The following is a 23,752-nucleotide window of genomic DNA, read 5'->3' on the forward strand; positions in this document are numbered from 1 at the left end:
GTGGCTAATAAAGTCATTTAACAGTACTTGCCCTTTTCCAGTCACCAGGAACCTCTCCTGATCGCCAACTGGCTTCAAAGTGACAACAACCAAGTCCTTCAGCACCCTTGGATGTACCTTGTCTGGTGCCAGGGGCTGCTGTACATTCAATTGGCTCAAGAGCTCTATCACTGTCTTCCGCTACTGTGCGTAACACTAAATTCCTACAGACAACTGTTAGCAGACTCAGAAACCCAGGAAGTCTGAGGAGAGACCTTTACTAGTCAAAGCCACAGCAGAAAAAGGCATCAAGTGCCTTTAATTTCCTTCACCTTGGCCCCACTGAGCTGCAGGCTCAGATTTACTCAGCCTTTTTGTTGCCAGTGCACCCAGAGAAACTTTTCCTGTGGCTAATTTCAGCTTCAGCTGAGCTTTGCCTTTCCTAGCTCTGCCCCTGCAAAGCTTGGTCACTGTCTCTATGTCCCTCCTGGATAGTCCCTCCCAGCTTGTGCACTTCTTGTGTTTGAGCTCCGTCAGGTCCCTGCCAATCCACACCAGCTTTCTGCCACGCGTGGCTCTGCTTGCAGCACACTGGAGTGGGATACCTGTGCTCTGGAGAGGTTGTCCCTGCAGATCAACCTCAGCCCCTCTGATCCCCAGGACAGTCTCTAGGATCTTGCCAAGCAGAGCCATCAAAAAGCCAGAGAAATGCTTTTCTGAAGTGTATGGTTGTAATTCATTATAGTCATAAAGGGCCTCAGTGTGAATCAGGACCAGTTCAGCAGAGGTTTAGAAGCAGTCCTGCTTGAGAGTAACTGATCATGGACTTACTTTAAGTTCAGAAATTCTCAAGGTTACTGGAGTGTTAAACTGTTAATGTTCACCCACTGCCTTTAGTGGGACTGGGACTGGGAGTCACACAGCAGACAGATTCCCCTGACCCTCCTACAGTCATCTCATTTCCAAGAACTGCTTGTTTCTCTGGTGATGTGCTGACCTCCTTCTCCAATGAAGTGGAGGAGGTGGGGAGCTACCTACCTTCTTGCCATGAACAAAGAACATCTCTCGGCAGATGCTCGTGTTGCTGAACATCAACATTTTTGCCTCTCCTTTGAAAAAACTTTCCAAGTTTCACCTGATGACCTCCCCAGAAATCACATTTTAAGAGGGGCGAGATGATTTCAACCTAAACCCAATAACTGTTCTGATGCAACACGCTGTCATGGCAACCAGCCATTCGGTCCAGGTCAAGGTTTGCAGGCTAATACGGTATCCACACGGAAAGAGACAGCTGCTAAATGTACGCTACAGAGCCTTTGCTTTTGCACATAGTGAGGAGAAAAATCGCTATGTCTGCATCCCTGCTGCAGCTTTTTATTACCCTCATTTTGCCCACACAACAAATCCTGCAGCTGCTCAGGGAGAAAAGTAAATTAGGTGTTTTTTGGAACCAGGTAAGAGCAGAATAGAGAATATATCTGAGAGTCCAGATGAATATATGAAAATTTACTCCTTACTTCAAACCTTTGCGTGAGGATAACAGCAACATTCTCTTTCAAGTAGGAAAATGATGAAGGAGGAAGCCCAAGCTGTAAACTGCTCTGCCTGTCTTCCATGCTTTTTCCTTAAAATCAGTGATATTGGTTAAAGCTTTAACAAAATTATTTCAGAGGTGTTTTTAAGGCTGCTGAACTTTGACTCCTGTCATACTGAAAAAAGAAATGTACAGTAAGTGATAGAACAGTGCATCAGCCTGCGTCCAAAAGCATTTTCTCCACCTAAGTGGCTGTAGGAAAGTAAAGGGGCTGAGGAGAAGATTAGAAAGGGACATCCTTCATGCTCGCAGATTGTGGTTGAGGAGTACCTCCCACCACCCAGCACCTACTGGCCTGGCCTGGTTGCACAAAGCTCTGCCAGCCCCACCAAGGGTCCCCTCTGAACTGGGGCATGGTGAGTGCTGGCTGGTGTGGGAGCTCTTTCCCACTGATGGCCAGTACAAAGGCGGTCCTCTTACCCAGGGAGACAGGCCCTGCATGACGCAGAGGTAGAGATGAGAAAGGCATCTAGCTGAAGAGGATCATTTATCCTACACTAATACATCATTGTCACATCACCCCTCTGCTCTCTGTTGAGATTTCTGTGACTCTTCAGCTTATTTCCTCCACTGGGCAGATCTAGGCTAAAAACCCAAACAAACAGCTCTATACTCAAAATATTCTTGCAAAATTCAGCAGTAAAACAGCAGCAAACCAAGCAATGGAGTATGCCCAAAGGGATCAATCACCCAGCAAGTGTGTGCCTCCCCAGTACAATCACAATGGGACTTCAGTCCGTACATCTCAAAACCTCTTACCTCACCAAGGTGAGCTCATGGGGAGCAAAGCTTACTTCTGTTTTGCGTACTATCACTAAAGGCCAATGCAGAGCGGAGGTAAAAGGCAGAACTGAAGAATTATCTTCCCGTCAAGAAAATTTGTCATGGCCTTTCTAGACATGACAGGTTGAGAACGGGTACACAGAGAATGTCAGTAAGCCTTGTGCATTGTCCCTGTAGTTTTCAAAGTCTCATTCCCACAGAGATGAATGTGTGACTCACATAAAATCGAAACATTTTGCCATTAATGTCACCTGCAATAGCGTAACACTGATGTGGGAGGCTTTCCTGAAGCACTCCCAGCCTGGTCTTTTTAATTGTGCCACTTCAAGTGACTACTGCTTTACTGCCACACGTATCTTAAGAGTAGCAGGAACCTTACGGATGAGTACTTAATCTGAAAACACTGATGTCAAGGTTAGTTCACTTCTGCAAACTCAACAGTTGAACCATTTCATTCCCACAGTGATTTTTCAGCAATTCTCCCTCCAGCACCCCTTTCTATGCCTGTCAGATCTTTGCTTACATTAAATCTATAACTCTACCAAACCTGAGTGCTGACACGTCATCATTCCCTTCCTGCTGCTTAAAAATACACAATACAACCCCCACACTCCAGGCAGCCACCAGTACTCCAAAGAATAAAGGAGAACTCACACGGCCAAGTGCCAGCAACAGAGACTGGGATTCTGGGGCTGCTACTGGGCAGACTGGGTGTCTGAGCCTGGCTGCTGGAGGGATCCACCTTGTACTTTATATATATATATTCTCACTAGCAGACCTTCAGCCAGAGATGCTGCTCGTGCCATTTGTGTTTCTATGAGTGCTGTGTCTGTAATCTGTGTGGCTGGCCACATACATGTCTATATATGTGGTATATATGTGTGCTCTTTGTGTGTGTGGTGACCAGGAGTATGTTTTCAGTCTGCTTGGACCAGGGTCCATGGAGCTGTACAGCCCTGCCCCTTTCAGGCTGCATCAGCCTGATATCTTCCCCTAACGTAAACCAGAATGGACTGAGGAATTTTTCCAGAGGTCTCTGTGAGGAGACTTATGGATTAAACATCACAGAAAATGTATCTCCTGTTACAGCAGCAAAGCCCTGAGATGAGGGTTGCAGCATCTTCCTCAACAGAAGTTTTTAGGGGAACACTGGACAGACAACAGCAGTCACAACCTGGCAGAGGGGTGTTGGTACATGCTAGAGCCTGTACCACCCCATCTTATTCTCATCCTCTAGTATTAGCAAGACACATCTGCCTGGAGCAGAGAAAGCAGGAGCTGAACAATGTGGCTTTTGTTAGTGCTGTTTTTTAAAGGGAAGAACTGCACAAATGCTCCAATGTAACAGCCCATTCAAAGGCATAAATATCCTTTGTTCTGCAGAAAGCCATTTACTTGCTTTAACACCTGTATGTGCTGAAGTACCTTCTCAAGGAGACCATACATAGGCGTCACTAATCCTAACTGTAGGCAGAACTTGAAGGAAAAACAGAAATGAAGGCAAAGAAAGTAATTGCTCCACTGCTAACACACTGGAGCGTGACTTTGTGTTTTTGCTCTGCCTTTGCTGCAACCAAGAGATAAAAGTAGTCTTTATGCAAGAAAGAGACAGTGAGGAAAGCAACCACGAACACTCTTCGTTATTTCCTTTTAAAACATTAATTGGCCATAAAATGAGAGTCAGAAATTTTCTTGAAAACCTGCCAAGACCGTTTACAGTTTCCATATTTCAAAGGAAAACAACAGCACCGAGAAGCTGCAGAGCAACCACATACATCTTCCTTGACAGCTGTTTGTTACAGTCTTAAGTATCACACCCCCCACCTCCCACCTCCTCCCAGTGCCTCTCCACCTCTCACACTCATCACTCTGGCCATCACAACCCAGGCCCCAGTCTCCTGGCAGGCACATAGGCTCTGGTGAGCTGTAACTTCAAGGCACCAACTCTCACAGAGGTTTGCCAGCAGAAAACAGTCTTTCATCCTGACTAGCACCACTGTGCCTTGGAAGCAGCCAGAATGGTCTTTTCTTCCCAGCTTTCAAATGCAATTTGAACAATACACATGCGTCATTTTACATTTATAGGCAGGGTTTCTGATTAAATTCTGGTTCTCCAGCTGGCTGCCAAAGCTGAAGTTGATGTAGTTATATTGAGATATGGCCAGATGCTGTGTTACAGCTGCCAAACAAGCACCTTTACTCTGTACAATGGGTGATTAATAATAAATGACTGCACTCATAACAGATATGCTGTCTCCAGCATTAATAACTGAGCAGAAAGAAAAACATTTATTAAAACACACTTTTGCAGCCTAACCCTGCTGACTCCAGAGTCTGCAGTGGTCCTGACTGCCATCACATTAAGGCAGCTCTCCTCAGCCTACAACTCCATACTTGTAGCAAAGACATTTCACAAAAGTAATATAAAAAGCATAAGCGGTACTGGAAGAATCCAAAGATCTGTTTCTAATACATGACATATTCCACCCTGTGGGTGACTAAATCAGAACTGCTGTGACATACGTGCATGGCTATGAATGACCATTTCATCCTGTTCTCTGCCTGTAATCACCGTTTGTGGTTCAGATTTGGTTGCTAGTCTGAGGAAGGAAAATAAAGCCAAATAACATTTCTGAGATGGAGTCCCAGAGGTGTGTAGAGAAGCTAAGTCCTCAGTCAGGCTCATTTTGCTTGAAACTCTTAGAGAAAAAATTATATTTTGATACACCTACACTGCTAAAGGCTAGAACTATCCAGGAAAGAACTGAGCCTGCTTTAAGGCACCTGAAAACTATTAAGATGACATAGAATCATAGAATACATAGGGCTGGAAAGGACCTTATGATCATCTAGTTCCAACCCCCCTGCCACGGGCAGGGACACCTCACACTAAACCATGTCACCCAAGGCTCTGTCCAACCTGGCCTTGAACACCCCCAAGGATGGAGCATTCACAGCCTCCCTGGGCAACATGAAGGGCTTCATTTTTTATTTCATAAATATAAAAATATCTCCTTAAAATAAGCCAAACCCCAACCCATTCCTTCCAATGTTAAGTTTCCAGGAACTACTCAGGAGGGAATTACAGATTGCTTTGTAAAACTTCTGGTGGGTAAATAAACAACCCCACGTAACTGCAGCCTCATCACAGCTATTCTTTAATCCAAAGGCTGTTTGTACATGGCTAACTGGCATATGACTCAAGCAGAGAGAGCCACAGAAAGTCCCCAACATTTCTTTCAGGCTTTAATGTACTACCAGTTTTTGAAAGTGGATTTGTCCCTGGCAGTAGAAGAAGAGTGTTTTAACAAGCAACTGTCAGTTACTTTGGAGTGAAGTCCAATTTCACATGAGCATTCAGGAGAATGTGCTATGGTATGGCGCTATCAGCAGTTCACAGATCAGAGTTTTCTATGGGATCAAACAATATTATTGCTCCAGTAGCAGTCGGTGTCTGAACACAGGCTGGAGAAAATAACCCTGAGTAAAGCTAAAAATGGTACTTGCTCAAAGGAGAAAAATAAAAAGGCATGATACACATAATCCACCACTCGCTTGACTTAACGCTCATGTAAACACTAAAGCTATTAGACTTGAACTCTGCCAGCTCCCTGTGGACCATGAACAGTGTCCCCTGGCTTCCCTGCAGAACAATAAAGCCACCAGAGTAAAGTCTCCACATGGCTAACCACTGAGACTCTGCTTAAACACCCGTTTGGTAAGAGACCTTGTAGGTTTGTGCCGACTCTTGCACTTTTTAAAATGGAGAGCTTTCCATATTAAAGTAGGAGGACTGCTCATCCATACCTGCATTTTTGGGGAAACTTTACTTGAAGCTAATCACACGAGGTGTAGCTGAACGGGCAGGGAGCTGGGACATGCCAAATAATCTCCCTGCATTCCCTTCCCTCCCTTCTGCTGCTCATTTTGTTTTCCCTGTGTCACCTAATAAGGTAAGTGGCTTCTTCACCTCACTTGAACAATTCACAGGTGCTTTGCAGGTAAACTCTAATGCCAGGAGAGGCTTCCAAGCCTTTGCTGTAATGAAAGTGATGACAGACAATTACAGAGAAATGTTCTGATATATCTTCTAAATTACTACATCTGTCCCTGAATTTGCCTGCCCATTACTGCAGTCCTTTCTACAATCACTTTCTTCTCTAGAGGCCTAACAAATGCAGAGCTGGGCTGAGCAGATGCAGGAAAGCTGTATTTCCAGGTTGTATCCTTACTTTCTTCCATAAGTTTACTGGGTGATCTGAAGCAAGCAAATCACATCTCCTTTTCCTGTCAGTCCTCCCAGTTCCAGAACAGGGGAAAGTTCTCTCTTCTGCAAAGCATTCTCAGACCTCGTGATATTAAGTGCTATGTAAGACACAGGTATCCTTATAACCTCTCTTCTTCACTGTAGGAAACCCTACACAGATCAGACATCTAGAAAAGGTGGCTATAAGTAATGTTTGTATAGAAATATCTACATAAACCAGTACACATAACATGTGAAACATTCTTTCCCTTCTTTTGCTGTTAAATTCATCTGAAACCCCAGCCCTACAAGGAATTTTATGCAGGCTTAGCTTTAATCACAAGTAATCCCATTGACATCAACAAGAATGCTCCTGCAAGTACATTAAGAAATAAGAGCTTTTGCTGTTTACTGTAATATTAGCAGGCAGAAGAACAAAACACATCCAGCCACAAGTACGTTCTTTTAATATCTTTCTGGACTCAGCCCAGTTGATGATACCTATCTTCCGGTCCACTAAAGGTCACTGCATCCCAGATCTATAACAGGCCAACCTATTTTGAGAATTCCCCAAACAAAAAAAGCACTCCTGCTACATGCTGCAATCACCATAAAGATATTGCTTACCGTGGCTGATGAAGCCTCCTGCCTCCACCGTTAGCATGATGCAACTCATAACACCAGAGGCCTGCCCCACACTCTCTTCAGAGCAAATAATATACATGTAAATTGTAGCTAGTCAGACAAGCATACCTTTTTTTAGCAAACTTTCTCTTCTTCTACCCCAGCAAAAATGTTTTCACCCTTCTAGTATCAATTGAGAGGGATAGAAAGTTGGGGTTTTCTTTAATAACTACATTGATAAAACTTGGGAAGCAGATAAAGTTTGGCATAACACTGTAATCCTAAAAATGATGCATGCAACAGCTAACACCTTTGTCATTTTATCAGTCTAACACTCTTCAGTAGGGTCTGAAAAATGCAGTAGATGCTCTCCATTCCCATTAAATTTTTGAAATATACCTATTTCAGCAATTGTCTGAGTAAGAAAAAAAATAACTCTTGGATGAAGAATAACAATTGAGGTTACTCAAATCCCTTCTAACTTTAGAGCTCAGTATTTTTCATCTTACTGGGCATCACGACACTAAAGAATATACAGGCCAGCCACTAGCCAGCTCTCTCATGAACAGCTAGTCAGCAATTCAATGGGATTTAGCAGTCAAGTACTAATGGCATGCTACTCATCTGGTAAAGTTGTCCCAAGAAGCCAAAATCACCTTTACCGAAATATCTGCCACTAGAGGGGGCATTTGGTATCCTACTTAAATCGCACTGATAAGGAAGTTAATTAAAAACAATTAGGTTACAGGAATGCTGTAAAAGCGTATTTCCTGCAGTACTTCAACTGCACATTAGATCCTACACAAAGTTTTAGGCACAACACTGCTTCCTTTGAGTATAACCGGACACAACACAAACTCCACATCTCCCAGTTCCTAGGTCTGCCTACACCAAACCCTGCAATTTCTACAAGCAGAGATGTAGTTTCATATGCCAAGAAGAAGGCTAAATTACCCTCCAATTTTGATTTGCCTGTACGGACAGACAGCTCTGATCATGCCTAAACTGGAACCTTCAAGGGTGCCAACCTAGAGCCTGACATGCTTATGCTAAGGCTTGACAGAGAAGTGAAAGAATGACATACAAAATGGTTCCTCTTTACAACTCTTCTGTCTCTTTACAGATCCACCATCACCAGACCTATTGTTCCAAAAGTCTCCACAAGGACCTAAAAAACTGACATCAAGTTGGGTCCAACTGCAAGCAAAGCAGAAGATTCTACTTGATTCAAGCCACTCCAACAGCTACTGATGTTTAAAACATGTCTGAAGGTAGATGAATATATATGGCAACTCTCAGACATGGATGTGTAGTGAATACAAAACCCATTAAAAATTATAAACTTGATTGGGTCCACCCAGTGACATTAGCTGGAGAAGGATAAGGATGGATTGTGCTAGCATATTAGGGGCATCATAGTTTCTACATTGTTAAAAATTGTTGGTTTGGGACCAGCAAAACTGCTGGCAGCACCTACAAAACTCATGACCCTCTCTAAAATCTATGTGAAAATAACTATAATTGATGGGTAGGCTTAAAAAAAACCTTTCCTCCTCACAATCTGTTTTCAAAGATGTGGAGCTGGAAGATTTTAGTGAAGCTGCCTGCCTGCTTGAAGGAGTATTTTAAATGCACAGCCTATTGAGAACCAGCATGGCCATGTAACTGAGATAAAAGAACCCAGTACTGCTCTTTTCATTTCCTCTGCCAAGTGAATGGGCTTAATGTGGACCGGTATTTTAGTTACACCAACTGTGGCTGAACAAATGGATCATATCCCATCAAAGGCAGGATCGGCACAACCGCCTAACTTTGCAATAACTAAAACAGCTGCTGCAAAGGTTCAGGAGCAGACAATACTCAGGCCACTGGAAAAGGGAAATACACCATGTAGAAGAGGTGGAAAAAGAACTGGATCATGGAAGCAGATTTCCACGAGTGAATAATCCTGTTTGAAACATAATACAGGCACTTCTCTCTCCTGCCCAGATCTTACTAGAATATAGCAACTTCATTTTGTTCTGCAGTATTTTGGTGAAATGATTTAACAGTTACTCTTATAAAGAGCTTTGTCCCCACCTCAAGCTTATGTCCTTAACTGCACCATTCTTTTAATCATAGAATATAGAATAGTTAGGGTTGGAAAGGACCTCAAGATCATCTAGTTCCAACCCCCCTGCCATGGGCAGGGACACCTCACACTAAACCATCCCACACAAGGCTTCATCCAACCTGGCCTTGAACACCGCCAGGGGTGGAGCACTCACAACCTTCCTGGCTTTTAAATGGCCAAAGAGGTCACTTGAGTTCTGAAGAGAGTGCCTGTACGGAACCACCACCATCTGTGCTACCAATGATAACATAAAAGTGATTTTAAAATGTAACAGCAATCCTGCTCATTGCTTTATTAGCCTTGCAGCTTTTCTAAATATCAGTTTAAATCTCTTCTTACCTTCTGCTACTGTAATTCAACACAGCATTTTGAAGTTCTGGGAAAGAAGCTCACTGTGTAAGATTCGTTTCGATTATTTAAGCCATCCACATCTTGGGCATGACTGCGGCCTCCCCAAATTAAAATGGGCTTCAGATAAATAAACTCTTTATCATTAGAAACGGATATCACAAGGCATCCTACACTAATACCATAAACACAGACTCTAAACATGCACCTCTAAGTTGTCACTGGTTTATAGATACCTCCCTTAGATATCAGATAATCAATCTCCGTTCTTCCCTCCCATGGTCAGACTTGTGTATATAAAGGTAGCAATGAAGCCTCAGCAGCTCTGAATACATAAATGACAACTGCCTGCAATGATCTGTCCTCTGAGTCCCCTTGGATCTATCAGCTTAGGATTCAACTGAGCCACAGAAAGAGTGTAACAGTATGGTCAAACAATGGCTTGTGAGCAAGACTTACAGGTCACAAGCCATTTGACTACATTTACTGCCAGGCTGGATGGTTTTTCCTCCTACCACACGGATTTTAGTTCTGCAGTCTGGAATAGGAAACTTTACTCCAGATAGGCACATAAGAAAAATAATGTCATAAAAGAGCTGGAAATTAAAAATAATGAGCACACTGTAAAGGAATGTATATTGAACTTCTGCTGATTAGAATGACAGGATGGTTTGGGTTAGAAGGGACCTTTAAAGATCATCTAGTACAACCCCCTTAACATGGGTGCGATGTTTCCCTTTTGCCAGTCACTGGGGACTGAGCCTGATTGCCATGACTTTTCAAATATGATGGAGAGTGACTTGGCAACTGCATCAGTTCTCCCTGCTCGTGATAACTCTTTCGATGAAAAAGGCCATCTCTGTCAGCACGGCAGCATGAGATCCCAAAGGCAAAAGATGAAGTGTTGAAGCCTCATTTAGTAGTCATTTAACCAAAAAGAAACTTCATCTCCAGGGTTATCATCACCTTCATGCTTCCTTAGGAGTTGATAACTTAGCAGCATCTAGGATAGAAAGACTTCCCCTCATGTGTTTTGAAAACGGGAACATTTTGTCTCTGATATTACAGGTTATTTGATGCTGGGAAGGTACTGGCCAACTGATAGGGATGGCACTATGCTGCAGTGAGTGGATCAACAGCTCTTCTGAAGGGTGCTCTCCCAACCCAAGTACATGAATGCAAGAAAACTGCTGACCTTGCATTTGGGGGAAACATGCCTCATGCATTTCCTTGGTGCAAAACCAGGTCTTCTTCAGAGCAAGTAGAGAATAAAGACTCTGTTTTCCATCTCTGTTCTCTTGAGAAAGCATCCTTTCTGGTGGAGTCGTAACAGAAAAAGGGACTCAGAGCAACCAGAGGATTACATTGCCACATTCTCTGCTCGGAGGGCAAGAGCAGAAAGGATGTGAAGCTATTCTCCCCACTATAACTGAGGACCAGCTGCCATCCAGCCACTTCAAGTCCTGCTTATATTATCATATAACATGGATATTTTTATGGTTCTTTTGCTGTGTTTTCATTGTGCTTATATTGCAAATACTACTAGACCAGGCCGGTTGTCACCGGGAAAGGAAAGGACTGAGTTGGAAACACCTGTCAGAATAATGTTATTTTTAAACAACAAGAGAACTCATGTGGATGACCTGTTTGTTTTGAAAAGATTTAGTCAACAGCTCTTAGTCTTAAGGTCTCATTACAGATGCCAGGCATATAAGAGCACACAGTATGTCTTACCTTTGTAAATACTGGGCTAAATGCAAGGATAGCTATTCCACTTCACTATGCAAGTTAGTAAAACAGATTTCGAAAAATCAACATTTTGCTCAGCTGCTGCCATTTGAGAAGATTACAAAGAAGATCACATCGAAAACATGTTTCCTAGAGCAAACATTTTCAGCAGCCGCTGATACCAATTATGCTGGCTTCTGGATGATGAACTCATCATTACTCAGACTGCAAATTCAAATACTCTGTACTTCTGGGGAAAAAACCCAAACTAAACCAGGCTATTCTGTCTTACATTGGGCACCAAAAATGAAAGCAGGTGAAGCCCATGGTCACCTCCAGTGCCATAAGTGTATCACTCCCGTTTACAGCCTCACCACTTAACAGTCAATTGCCACCAGTGGAGAATTCATTTTTATCCTTTTCTGCAAGTTCCTTGCAGATTTTTGCCGCTACAGAATCATAGCTTTAGAAGAAGACAGAAGCCAGGAGTTAATTTGCCTTCTCCGTCCAAATTCATTTTATTAAATTTATTTAATGAGTACTAAAAAATAATCTCAGTCCTTTATACATTTGAATCTGTCACCCCTAAGCTCAAAGAGATCTACACAAACACACTGACCCACTTCCAGCCGCACATAGTGCTGCTGCGCCTAAATAATATCAGCAAATTATGCCGAAGACAAGTACAAGCAAGCCACTGCACTCTCAAAATTCATCACCAAACAACAGACTAACCAGTTTTCCTTTGCTGATCTGTGTCGGAGCCTGCAAAAGGGAGTAAATACTGACAAAGGGCTGTTCTCCCTAGCAACAGAAAAGTTCTCAAGGCTCTGCAGCTTCTGGCATAGCTAAAAAAACATCCATGGCATTTCAACTACATTGACTGTAGTCTCAGCTTCTCCCCTCATATCCTGTACCACTTCTTCCTCTTGTTTAGGGGTTATTTAATAATTCCATGTTCTTTCTGGTAGCTTTCCTCTTCTCTCCTTCACAGAACAAAGGTAATAACAAGACAATAAAGATCCTTTTCTGCCTACACATTTCACTAAGAGGGAAAGGTAATAACCACAGTAACATTACTTGAGCCATGAGAACGCTTGCTGTATCAGCCATTGTAGTTCAGCCTTTAATTTAGCATCTAGGATAGTTACTATAACAAGAACACTAGTTGCCCCAAATAGAGTCTAACTGGTTTATAATGCTAAACTTAGAAGAAAGAATGAACAAAACCAAAAAAAGGAGAAACTTCTTTTATGCTGTTGAACTCATTGTTAAAGTGGTAGATTGCACTCATCTGGAGTAAAAGGATTAGCAAATGCATTTCATTATCTTTTCTAGACAGGTGTGTTTTCTGCAATGCCTTCTAATTAGCACAGTAGAGCTTTGTCTGGGTTGCAAACATGAGTCTAGGGAACACTTAAGTTCAGTTAAACAAAAAGTGAAAGTTCATTTTGCTTAGTAAAGAGGGAACAGGTCAAACATATATTTATATTTTTATTGCAGTTGCACATAAAGTTGCAAGATGCAAAACCCAGAAGCTTGGCTTTACATGCATGAGAACACTTTCCATGTTCAAGCCTAGCTCCAGACGAGAGGGGCCGGCCCTCAGCAACCTTCATTCTACATTATACATTCAAATTTTTGGTTGTTTGGGGTTTTTACTACAGGAGTAAGCTGCTAAGCATTTTGGTTTTCGGACTGTTATTAGTCCCTAAGCCCCATTCCTACCCTCCTCAGTGAAGTAACCTGAAGTGCAGTATGAGCATAATGTAAGTTCTTTTACTACCCTGAGTGCTACCTGCAAGTTTCAGAAAGACCTATGGTTGCCTGAAAGTTAGAGGTGAAAGAGTCATCCCTGGTCCTGCATATGTTGATTTTGCCGTATCACTGTGTCAAACACAGTAACTCCTTTCCCAGGGAGTTATTCTCTCACTGCTATTACTGCTTTATCACATCTATCCAAGCTCTTCCTGTTAGTTCCTTCACTTCTTTCCAGATGTAGTTTGATTTTGTTTTTATTTTTATCTCCTGTTGCCTGACTGCTGCTTACCTAGCCAAGGATGGCAGCACAGATGGAGCTCCAATGTACCACACCAATAGTAATGGAAAATACCCACTGAATCTTCCTACAACAAATCTGCACAACATACAGGCAATATGCTCTCTACAAGCTATATGAAACTGAGGTAACTTCAGAATCATCATTAAAAAGCAAAAATGCCAATGTGCATTCCACTTCTGCTTCTTACTGAAATCCTGACACAAAAGTGTAAGACGGAAAGTAATTCATGTTTTAATTCAAGAACTGACCAGTTAATTTATCCATTTATCTTCACTTGTTTTGACATGAACGGTTCATTTTCAATGCAGAGACCAAAGTGGCCCTTTTCTCATCCTGTCCTCATCTGCTGAGCTTAAAAACATTTGGTCCTTTGACATTTGACAGAGCTGAACATGATCTTTTGGGGTGGTTGGGGAATTCTGTGGGGGGGGAGTGAGGAATGGGTGTTGAGACATCCAGTGAGCACAACAATTTGGAAAATACTGAGGATGCTAAGCATAAGAAGTTGAAAACTACAAAGATTGATTCTCCTTTTTAGCTCTACAAAATAAGCATTAACATTCATTTAAGGATAATGTAAACCATACTTCATTGACTCAAACTGCAGCTGCTTACAAACAGTAACTCAATTCACTGTCTAAAGAAACTGCAAGGTTGGTATTAGAAAAGAAGATTGCTGACCATGTGGATATAAACTCAGGAGGACAAGTCCAGCATCATCAGCCCTCCAGTATAAGGGAAGTTCTCTGATCCAACAGTAAGAATCATATAGATCACTAATATTTTACTATCGATTATTGAATATCTAAGTTGCATGCAGTGCTTGTGACAATAGTTTTTAGTAACACTAAGGTTTTCTTAAATGTGCGTTCTTATATGTGAAAATAATTTTAACTATTTACAATTTTAACTATCTATTGCTCTTTATTTTGGGAAGATTAAACTTCAAGTTGGATTTATATTATTAAAACAGATTTGTCTTTATTGTCCCATTTATCAACACAAATGACAAAAAAGATGCTCAAGCACTGTTACTGATTTTTGACACAGTGTCATCTGTGTTCACATCTGTAATCAGAGAACCAACAGCTGAACGACTTCCTCCTTCCAGGAAAATTAATTTGGCAAAGCAATGCAAAGAGTTTGATAAAAATGATTCACACAAAATCAGTTCAATAAACTGTTGTCCTAATTAACACTAGCTTGTTTTTTTTGAACAAGCTCCAACACAGAAGTTCAGCATGATGCCAGGGGAGTTATATAAAGCCTGAGCCTGTCTTTCCTCTGTGTGTAGACTGAGCCTTGATACGTGGGGTTTTTAAGAGAATTAGAGATTGGTGGTAACTGTGACTACAGCATAAAGTAATTATTAGTAAAGTGTCCACGTGCTTTACACACCAGTTCTATACTAGTCACCTTTCTGCTGCCAAAAGCTGTCTGGAATATGGCCCCCCCACATTTCTTTAAAAAAGGTATATATTCTTATCCCCATTTCACACATGGGTAAACTGAGGTGCAGCAAGGTGAATGGTCTGCTGTTTCGGAAGGGGGTGTCAAACACCTGCAGTAAACATGGATTTTAACAGGATTTGGAGGAAGCTCAGCAATTCTGAAAACAAGCCCAGAAGACACTTTGTAGGAAAGGTTTTAAATGACCTTTCACCACACAGTGCTCTGGACACCTAATGATGCTATTCGGCTGTTCCACATCACTTACAAGCTAATACAATGCTTCACTGCACTCTGGACATTCTTACAAACAAAAGGCTTTTCCCTTTTTGTCCCCCCTCTTCTCTCTGTTCTCCCCCACCTAAGTGCTGGCCAGTCCCCTCTAGTGTGGTGGGTGTCTTTGGAGCAGTTAGGACAACGTGACTTGTAGGACTCCCCCATTCCTTCACAACCGAGGGGGAAGCACTAGTGGCAAGCAAACTTGGGAAGGGTGGAGGAAGGGTCAGAAGACGAAAGCCGTGCTTCCAAATTCTAATTACAGTTAGCAGGGATTAAGTAATAGTCACTAACCTCTTTGGCTCACAGAGGAGAAACGTGATCCTGTTTAATTCAACGCTGCTCCCTGCAGCTCCTTCTTATACAACGCTCTGCAGCTCCACCGTATCAATGTACTGCACGCCCTGTCACTATCATTGCAGCAACACCCCCTTTGGCCTGGAATCCAATAAGGACGCTATAGGGGCGGGCTGTAGCCAGAAGCAGCTGCAGAAAGGCTGGTGCAGGCACTGAGGCTGGGAGCTGTCACCTAGAGAACACCAAGAAAGCTGCACATGGCTAGCAAGGGGCTGACACCTCGCTGGGTACCTGTGCAAGACCCCCAGTTAAGCCCCTCACAGAGGTCATCCCAGCCAGGCACTAACCAGAGCCCAGTCATGCAATGCTTACTGATACGGTACATGAGCAGTGCTTGTGTCCACCCAGCTGTATCCCTAGGATTTATGCTGCAGACTGAGTCCGTGCTCAGAAAATCAGGAGTTTCAGCACAGCCAAGTAGACAAGAAATCATTCTGTGCCTGGCTGTGCCTGAGCAGGCGGTATAGAGAAAGGAGCTGCTGGAACAGCTCAGGACACATGTTACACAAGCTCTTACTTAAGACTGTCTCACTTCCTACAGGCATTGCTTCCTTTCCCATAGCATACTGTGCTGAAGCACTAGCTTTTCCATGGAGAGCCACGTTTACTCCCAGCCTCTTTACTTAGCTTATCTACATGCAACAGGACTTTCAGCTGCCTCTGTCAGGGCTTGGAGGATAAGAGCCTGTAAGGGTGCAGCTATTCTCCCCCAGGCCAATCCTTCCTGCAATAAACAGTGTTTGAAATGAGGATCCATCTGAGTTCCACAGGTCATTCTATATCATGCTGATGTTGGGAATTTACAGACTATGACAGAATCTAAACCCACGTCACATTGCGACTACAGGAACAAAGGATCAAATCCTGTACTCATCCACCTCCTGCATAAAGTAGAAATAACTCTGGGGAAATCAGTAACTATTTTCTTTTGCACCTCAGTGTGTTCAGTCTGTTTCTGGCAAATCTTGGGCCATGCTATGTGTAAGTAGTAATACCAGAAGCCTGTCTTCTTCCTCTAATATGTGAAAATTCAATGCAACTCCAGATTCCTTAAATTCATTATTCTGAAATCCTGCGGGTTGTGACTGTAAGAGTAACATGCCCTTCTTTTCATCTATTCCCACTCATTCCTGCTCATCAGCTAACTTCCTCATCAGAAAGACTTCAGGAACTAACTTGGCCTCCTCCCTGCAAAGTGGCTTTTCCAGGGTCACAATTTCTGAGCCAGTTAATTAAGTTTAAACTCATGCAAAACTTCCATGGTCTGACATGTAACTTCACCTGAACATGGGGTTTATACTGACATTACTGTGCAGGATGTTTCAAGTATGTCGCAGGCTTTTTTCAGAATTCTTTTCTTCCCCTTTTAAGACATCATATTACCACAAGCTAAAGCACTGGTCTATGTATCAGCAGTTTTAATTATAGTCATTACACAACTGCAGTAAGGAGGAGCTCCAGAGAGTAACTGAAGTACTACATACAAGACTAATGAGCAGGAATTTTCAAGTCCATCAAAGCATGAATGAAGATCTACAACATATGTGTGCTATTGCATAAAGGAGGATTGGCAGGCCAGGAGATACGGCATTTAAAGATATACATGAGTTCAACATATGGGACTGCTAATGACTAGCACGTGACTGTACGCTTAGCATAAAGTAATTAATCAATTAACACATGATAGGAAACCATAGCGAATAGCAGAACATACGAAAGAAGGCATATGGGAGTGATCAGAGGCAGATGTAACTCAGAGCCTTTGGATTCAGTAACCCTGCTCCCATTTGTACAGCCACATGTTCCACAGGATGCGGGACCTGTCTGATCTCATCATTAACCTTGTGGAAAAGTTAAAAAAAACCCTACTTTCTGGATGAATCAGCTCCCCAAACCAGGTGGGAGTGACAACAAGCAGCCGAACAGGAAGGTACAACTGCCTCTTCCCACCACAGCGTAGAGTTTGGTTAGCTTAAACGAGTAAGGTAACTACTTGCTGTTTGATCCCTGTATGCAGCCTTTAGCTCACTCTGCCATAAGTTTGTTGATTTATTCAGGTAGCTAGATAACAAACCCAACATTTAACTGAACTCCAGACCTGGGGAGCTGGGGGGAGAGCATTTCCTCCAGAGATGAAAGGAAACATAGGCTCTGAAGGAATCATTTGTGGCTATGAGATGAGCTGCAGGCATGGCAGGAGAAGCTAGGGTCTCCAGTGCAGTCATAGTGGGCAGGGGGAAATTCCTACCTTGGAAAAAGCAGCAGGCTTTCCAGTGTGGACATAGCTTCACTTGCGTATCAATGTCTTACACAGTCTGTTTCTCTTTCCATATGGAAATAGCAGAGAGAGTATTATAAATGACTAGTACCTTTCAATACCAATAAAACTTCACCAGAATTGGATAGATATTGTACAGCTTTCACCATTGTAAAATTACAAGGAGAATGGCTGCAGGAGTAATTAGGCCAGCACAGGCATAGCTGGGAACCGTAGACAAGCTTCTGGCACAAAATCCTTCTTTGGGTCTGAAATGTATGAAACAGATTTTTTAGACAGTGATTAGATATGTAGGAGTCAGACCACCCCTGAAGGTAAAGACAAAGAAGGGACATTAGTTGAAAGGAGGAGAGAAAGAAAGGTTAAAAACCTGCATCTTTGCATGCAAAACATCCTCTTAACAGGGCTTCTTAGGAGCATAAAAAAAGAGTTCCCACTAGGCTGGGCCACCCGCTCCCTTTTTTGTCCTGTACTTCTCATTGTCTGTGGTTTTTTGGCCATATCTGCACACTGTTTTGCTCTGCTGATTGTCTTTCCAGACCATGTTTCTCCCTGCTCCCACCTTCCACAGTCCCACAAGCGTTACAAGTCCTAGCAAGCAGATGCATTCAGCTACAACCTCGCAACCTCTCACTTGTCAATTATATTGTCAGGCACAAGTGAGCAATGCAAAACAATGTAATCATCATTCTGATGGTAGGAGTCGACTGGCAACTACTAGAAGCCCTCCACGGGAATAAACAGGTTTGTTTGGGAGAATCCAATAGCAGATAACATTGCACTACATCACAGCGGTAAGCCAAAGAGCATAAATAAGAAGCTGAAAACTACTTGGATAAGAGAACAAACTGGCTTGGCAACAGCCCTGAGTATGCCTGATTCAACTCCTCACCCTGGAAGCCTGTACAATAAGTATCAAGGCAAGTGTGAGGCACTGAGGAGCAGGAGCACTCTGAAATTACTGGTACACTCATCGTTTAATTTCAGATGAATCAAACCCGTGAGCCAAGGCTCAGGATCCTGTAATCCAGCAGCAATCACACACACTTCACAAATGCTACAGCCTAAGCGCTGAGCTCAGTGACAGCCCGCTTGGATAAACTCCGGCAGGGACACCAGCTTATGTGGTACAATGAGGAGGGATAAATTTGGAATGAAAAAGATAAGCGAAGGACAGCAGTAATTAAGTTTAATAAGCGTATCAGGGCGTGGAATCAGATCATCAGATTAGATCCAGAGAGTTTTCTTTGGGGATTGCTGGAAAGACACAGAAATTCTGTTGGTTTTTTTATTTTAATGCATAAGGGTGTTTTTACAGTATCCACTGGTTTGGGGCTTGGCCTGGAAGAATAGCGGACCGCCACAAAAGCGAGCTGATGGCAGAACAAAGACGCAAGCTGAGGGGTGTTCTGCATTACCAGCGCGGAGCTGCCTGAGGGGATGCGGGTTACAGGGAACCCTGCGCTTCGGCACGGAACCGCAGCCGCCTCCTCACAGGTTTCCCCCAGTACCCTCCCACAGGCGTTGCTGCGGGACACCCGCCGTCTCAGGCGAGAGGAGCGAGGCACAGACCGAGGGCACCCCCGACCCTGACCCCGAGCAGCGGCACCCTCACAAAGCACCCCCGGGATAACCACGGGCGAGCCCCGCTCCGCCGCCGCCACAGCGGCCGCGACGCCCCGCGCTCCCCTCAGCCGCACCCGCTCACAGCCCCGCCCGGCAGCGCCCCCTGCCGCGCCCCGCCGGCATCGCCGCCGCGACAATGGCGGCCCCCGTGCGAGCCGTTCCGCCGATCGCCGCTGCCGTGAGTGGTGCGGGGTAGGCGGGCCCAGGGCGCGGGCACGACCGTTCGGCGGGGCCCCGCCGTTCCCTCCCTCTCTGCCTCCGCTCCTCCCCGGAGTGAGCGGCACCGTGGGCCGGCGGGCTCGGCGCTGCACAAAATGGCGGCCGTGGGGCGGGAGGGGGCTGTGGAGCAGCCGGGGCACGCGGGGGGCGGGCGCGACTGGGCCGCGGTGCCTCTGTGGAGGCGGCGGTGGCATGGGGTACAGCGGTCTCTTACTGAGGTGTTGGGGTGAAAACAGGCACTAACCGTGTGGCATCGCGGTGAGGGAAGGTCTGCAGCGAGGTGGCCGCAGCAGTCTGGCAGGCTGAATGAACGAGTGTAGTAATTACACCTCGCCGTGCAATTACCAGGACCGTGTTAATGGTAATTGCACTTTAAGTACATCTCACCACTTCTAGAGGGGGGAATGTGAGGCAAATTTATCAAACAAATACAAACAGGGCGGATACACAGAAAATACTCAAGCTGCTGCAAAGACCTCCACTTCTAAGGGTGGTTTCACACACTTAAATATGATTTCCAGAGCTGGTGCTGCCCAAGGGAGCACTGCCAGCTCCTCTTGAGGGTTTGAGGTGGAGGAGGCACAGGGTGCCATCACTTCTGCCCCAGAGGGCCATGGCAGGTAACATCCCTGGGGCTGAGGTAACGTTTAAAACAGGGACAGGCCCACAGTACTGTGTGCTGTGGAAACCCCAGTGCAAGAAGCACAGCTAGTGGGGAATTTAAGTAGGGCAAGCATAAAGCAAGTCAGTTGCAGTGACTTCTTCAGGTAGTAAGAAAACAACAGTCAGATTTGCTTTGTCATTCAGGCACAGCTTTGAGAAGTGATCAAGTTGTCTCAAACGTGTTTAATAGTCTGACACTGCGAAGAAAAGAAATTGCTGTGTTTCTCTGAAGACTGAAACTCTCCAATTTAAGATTAGCTTCGTCAGTAGAGCAGATAACGTTACCCCTGTGCCTTCATATTGGTAAGTCCAGTTCCTCCGGCCTCCCAGCCTAGCTGCTTTTCACTCAAATTAACTACTTGCTGCTGATTCACATGAACTGTTAAAGTGCAAGGAGAGAGCATGAGGTATGAGAGTGGGCTGGATTGCTTCTTTCAGAGCCAGTTTTTGATAAACTGAAGTGCTAAAATGGACTGAAGCTGATAAACTGAACTGAAACAAAAAAAAAAGTAAGCCTCCCCACTTAGGCCAGCCTCATGGGCTGAAGTAATAGCGGGCTGTGACAGCAAGATGGCCCTATTCCACTGCCCAGCTGTATATCGTGCTGTACCTCCGGTATCAGGTTTCGGGATCAACTGCCTGTTTGAAAGTTGGCTTTCTAGTGCATTACGGCTTTCTGGACATGGCATATACCGAAGCTGCACAGGCTAGCAGAAGGGAGGGGAAAGGGGTGTAAGTACCCCTTTCAGCAGTAACTCACAACTGCACTTAAATACAGCATTGAACTGCACTTACTCATTGTTTTGAGTCTAAGCTTTAACTCAAATTTGAACAGTAAACTGACGTTTCATATTGTGCAGTAGTCCATGTTAAGGGTACTTAAACCTGAACAGGGGTGTGGTAGAGAAAGATGCATGTGTGTTGACAGATAACAAAATAACTGCTTTTCTGGCAGCTTAATGCCTAGAGATCTTTTTGTCTTTGTTAAGACTTGACAAGAATTGCTGCCCTCTTTACCTCAACATAATAATTTAAGGTGCTGAAACATCCAGAATGAGCCATCCAGAATGAGCCAAATTCCATCAAACACAAAGCACAAAGAAAAGTCATCTTAAACAGGCAATGTAAGCTATTTTAAAGTTGTTGCATTTATTCCCCAGTGAAGAAAGGGTTCTCCTCAAGGCGGGGGGGGGGGGGGGGGGGGGGGCTGGGTGTGTGCGGCAAAGGTGTTAGTCAAACTTAATGTGTCATTTTTTTGTTAGATGAGCTTGAATTTAGACTACTGTAAATTGAACAAAAAAAAAAATGGAGAATGGAGATAAGGAGCTTTTGGGATTAAAAGAAAAAAATAAACCCCAAACCTTTCATTAGTATCTTACAGCTTTTTCTAAGTACTTAGTTTTTGCAGTTTTGAAATTAATGAAGTGTGCATGGATTATTGCTGCACGTATTTTACCTTCAAAGCTGTTTATTCCCCAGAAGTCAGAGGCTTTGCATGTCTGTTAATATAGTACTTTCCAGGCCACTTTTCTAATACAAACTTCTGGGTTTTGACTCAACGCCAGAGGAGCAAAAGGAGCAAAATAACATCCTTACATTTGCAGCTGTGACCACAACATAAAATTGAGCAGGAGGAAGAGCTGATGCTGGGGTTGTTTTCACTACACTCAAGGCACCTTAAGTGTTGGAGCTCACACAAAGAGACAGGCCCACACATGCCCTCCCTAGCAACATGGCTTTTAGGGCATTTGGCCTTTCTTTTCTACCTGCCTTAGTTTAGCAAGCACAGGTGAATGCAGCTTATCTGTAAACAATATAGTTCCATGTGAGCATTCTTTATGCACAGCAGTTTCTCTTACTTGTCTGTACTACCTTACCTAGTCTGCAGTACATCCGTTAGAGCAGCTCCGAAGACGATTTTAGTGGCAGCCCAACTTGTGATTGGTTCAGAGAATTGGGAGGGAGCTTTAGATACAGATCCAAAGGCCACATCAGCTCTAGCCTGTTTCCGTGCAGACACCTCACTGCTTGTGCAAACCCCAACTGTGAAAGTACCACAGAAACAGAAGTCAACAACTGATGTGTGAATACTTGATCTTGAAATATTTGCATATACAAGCGAGGGGGAAGGGAAAGGAGGAAAAGGAACTTAGCTAGATTTTTTTGTTTGTCTATACTGCTGTTAGTGACTCACAGTTTTGAGATGTGATTTTGCTAACTAAAGAGGTTGCAGAAAAAGGCTGTATTGTTTCTCAGTTTCTGGAAGTAAGCAGCAGTTACATGACCATAAAGCTAGTGTGGGAGCTAACTTCTTGAGGGTGCAGTCTTACATTTTGTACTCAGCATATCATAAGGAATAGAAGCTGTTTGAGAGTGTACGTCTGAAAAGTTACACTAGAAAACTTGTTTGACTAACATGATTCCAGTTGTCAGTTTAGCATTGCTTCTGAGTCTTCCCCTCCTGTGAAGAACTTGAAAAGCATCACCAGCTACTCCTACTGCCATTTGCTTTTAAGCATGTTTCAGGAATGCTTTCTGGCATTAGCATTTTCAGTCAAGTGATAGAATATTTCCATCTAGTGGGGTGTTGGGGTTTTTTTGTTTTAACAACTGCACAGCAGTAATAACAGTTGTATTTAACCCTCCCCTCTTCCACAAGGGCAGAGTAATTTACTTTTCTTGGTAGGTACATGTTTTCATGAAGTGATTGCACAGCACACTACCAGCTAAAATACACAGTCCCTGTTTCCAGAGCTGTCTCAAGAGTACTCTGCATAACCTCAGTACACAGCAGATAATTTGGAGGGGTTTGCCCTGCCTTTCTCACCCCTCCCCACACCAAATAAAAAGTCATTACTGCTATTAATTTGATCGCTACACTAAACACAGTAAGCCCAATTATTCATTACCTAAAAATGGATTCTGCCATCACATTATTAAGACCTCTCAAAGATCAAACTGGAGGTGCATGAACAGGGAATGGTTTCCTTTTTCATATCTGTAGCTGTATCTGTTTAGAAGACTGGCTTTGTAAGCTTCTCCCATTAACTAACAAAGAGATAGAAATCTTCCACATCCTTGTGTGCCTTCTCCAGATGCAGATTAACTTCATTAATGGCAGCAGTAATCTCCCAGTCTGTCTGGCAGGTGTTGATCTATGCTCCAGCACTAATGTAGATTCTTGCTTTGATGGTGCTAAATTCGTTAGGGCCCAGAGTGTGTTTCTGAAGCATATTGTCTCCATGTACTGCACTTTGACTTGAGCTTGAAGTTTTCATATGATCCAGAGGCAGCACCGTGGGAGAATACCTAATACTTTCCACAGTTCATAGGTGGGAAAGTCCGTGAGAGTAGGGAAGAGCTAATCTATACAAACCACACACACACCGCCCCCCGCATTGTGGGAG

General features: G+C 43.8%; 2 protein-coding genes across 11 annotated transcripts in view; one reads left to right on the forward strand and one right to left on the reverse strand.

Moving 5' to 3' along the window:
* Window positions 1-23,752, reverse strand: part of BLVRA (biliverdin reductase A) — a 68,277-nt gene that overhangs the window by 16,155 nt on the left and 28,370 nt on the right. For 4 of the 7 annotated variants that reach the window (XM_065665678.1, XM_065665677.1, XM_065665679.1 and 1 more), the window contains one exon: window positions 22,223-22,388. The gene's annotated coding sequence lies outside the window, so the exon portion shown is untranslated. Of the gene's footprint in view, window positions 1-7,229; window positions 7,247-10,882; window positions 10,889-15,496; window positions 15,583-22,222; window positions 22,389-23,752 lie in introns of those variants that run through there. The other 3 variants (XM_065665680.1, XM_065665681.1, XM_065665682.1) reach the window with 3 other exon arrangements.
* Window positions 19,548-23,752, forward strand: part of LOC136007655 (cytochrome c oxidase assembly factor 1 homolog) — a 52,335-nt gene continuing 48,130 nt past the window's right edge. For 2 of the 4 annotated variants that reach the window (XM_065665683.1, XM_065665686.1), the window contains exons 1-2: window positions 19,550-19,641; window positions 20,490-20,648. The gene's annotated coding sequence lies outside the window, so the exon portion shown is untranslated. Of the gene's footprint in view, window positions 19,656-20,489; window positions 20,649-23,752 lie in introns of all 4 variants that reach the window. The other 2 variants (XM_065665691.1, XM_065665684.1) reach the window with 2 other exon arrangements.

The sequence above is a fragment of the Lathamus discolor genome, chromosome 2 (assembly GCF_037157495.1).
Source record: "Lathamus discolor isolate bLatDis1 chromosome 2, bLatDis1.hap1, whole genome shotgun sequence".
NCBI lineage: Eukaryota > Metazoa > Chordata > Aves > Psittaciformes > Psittacidae > Lathamus > Lathamus discolor.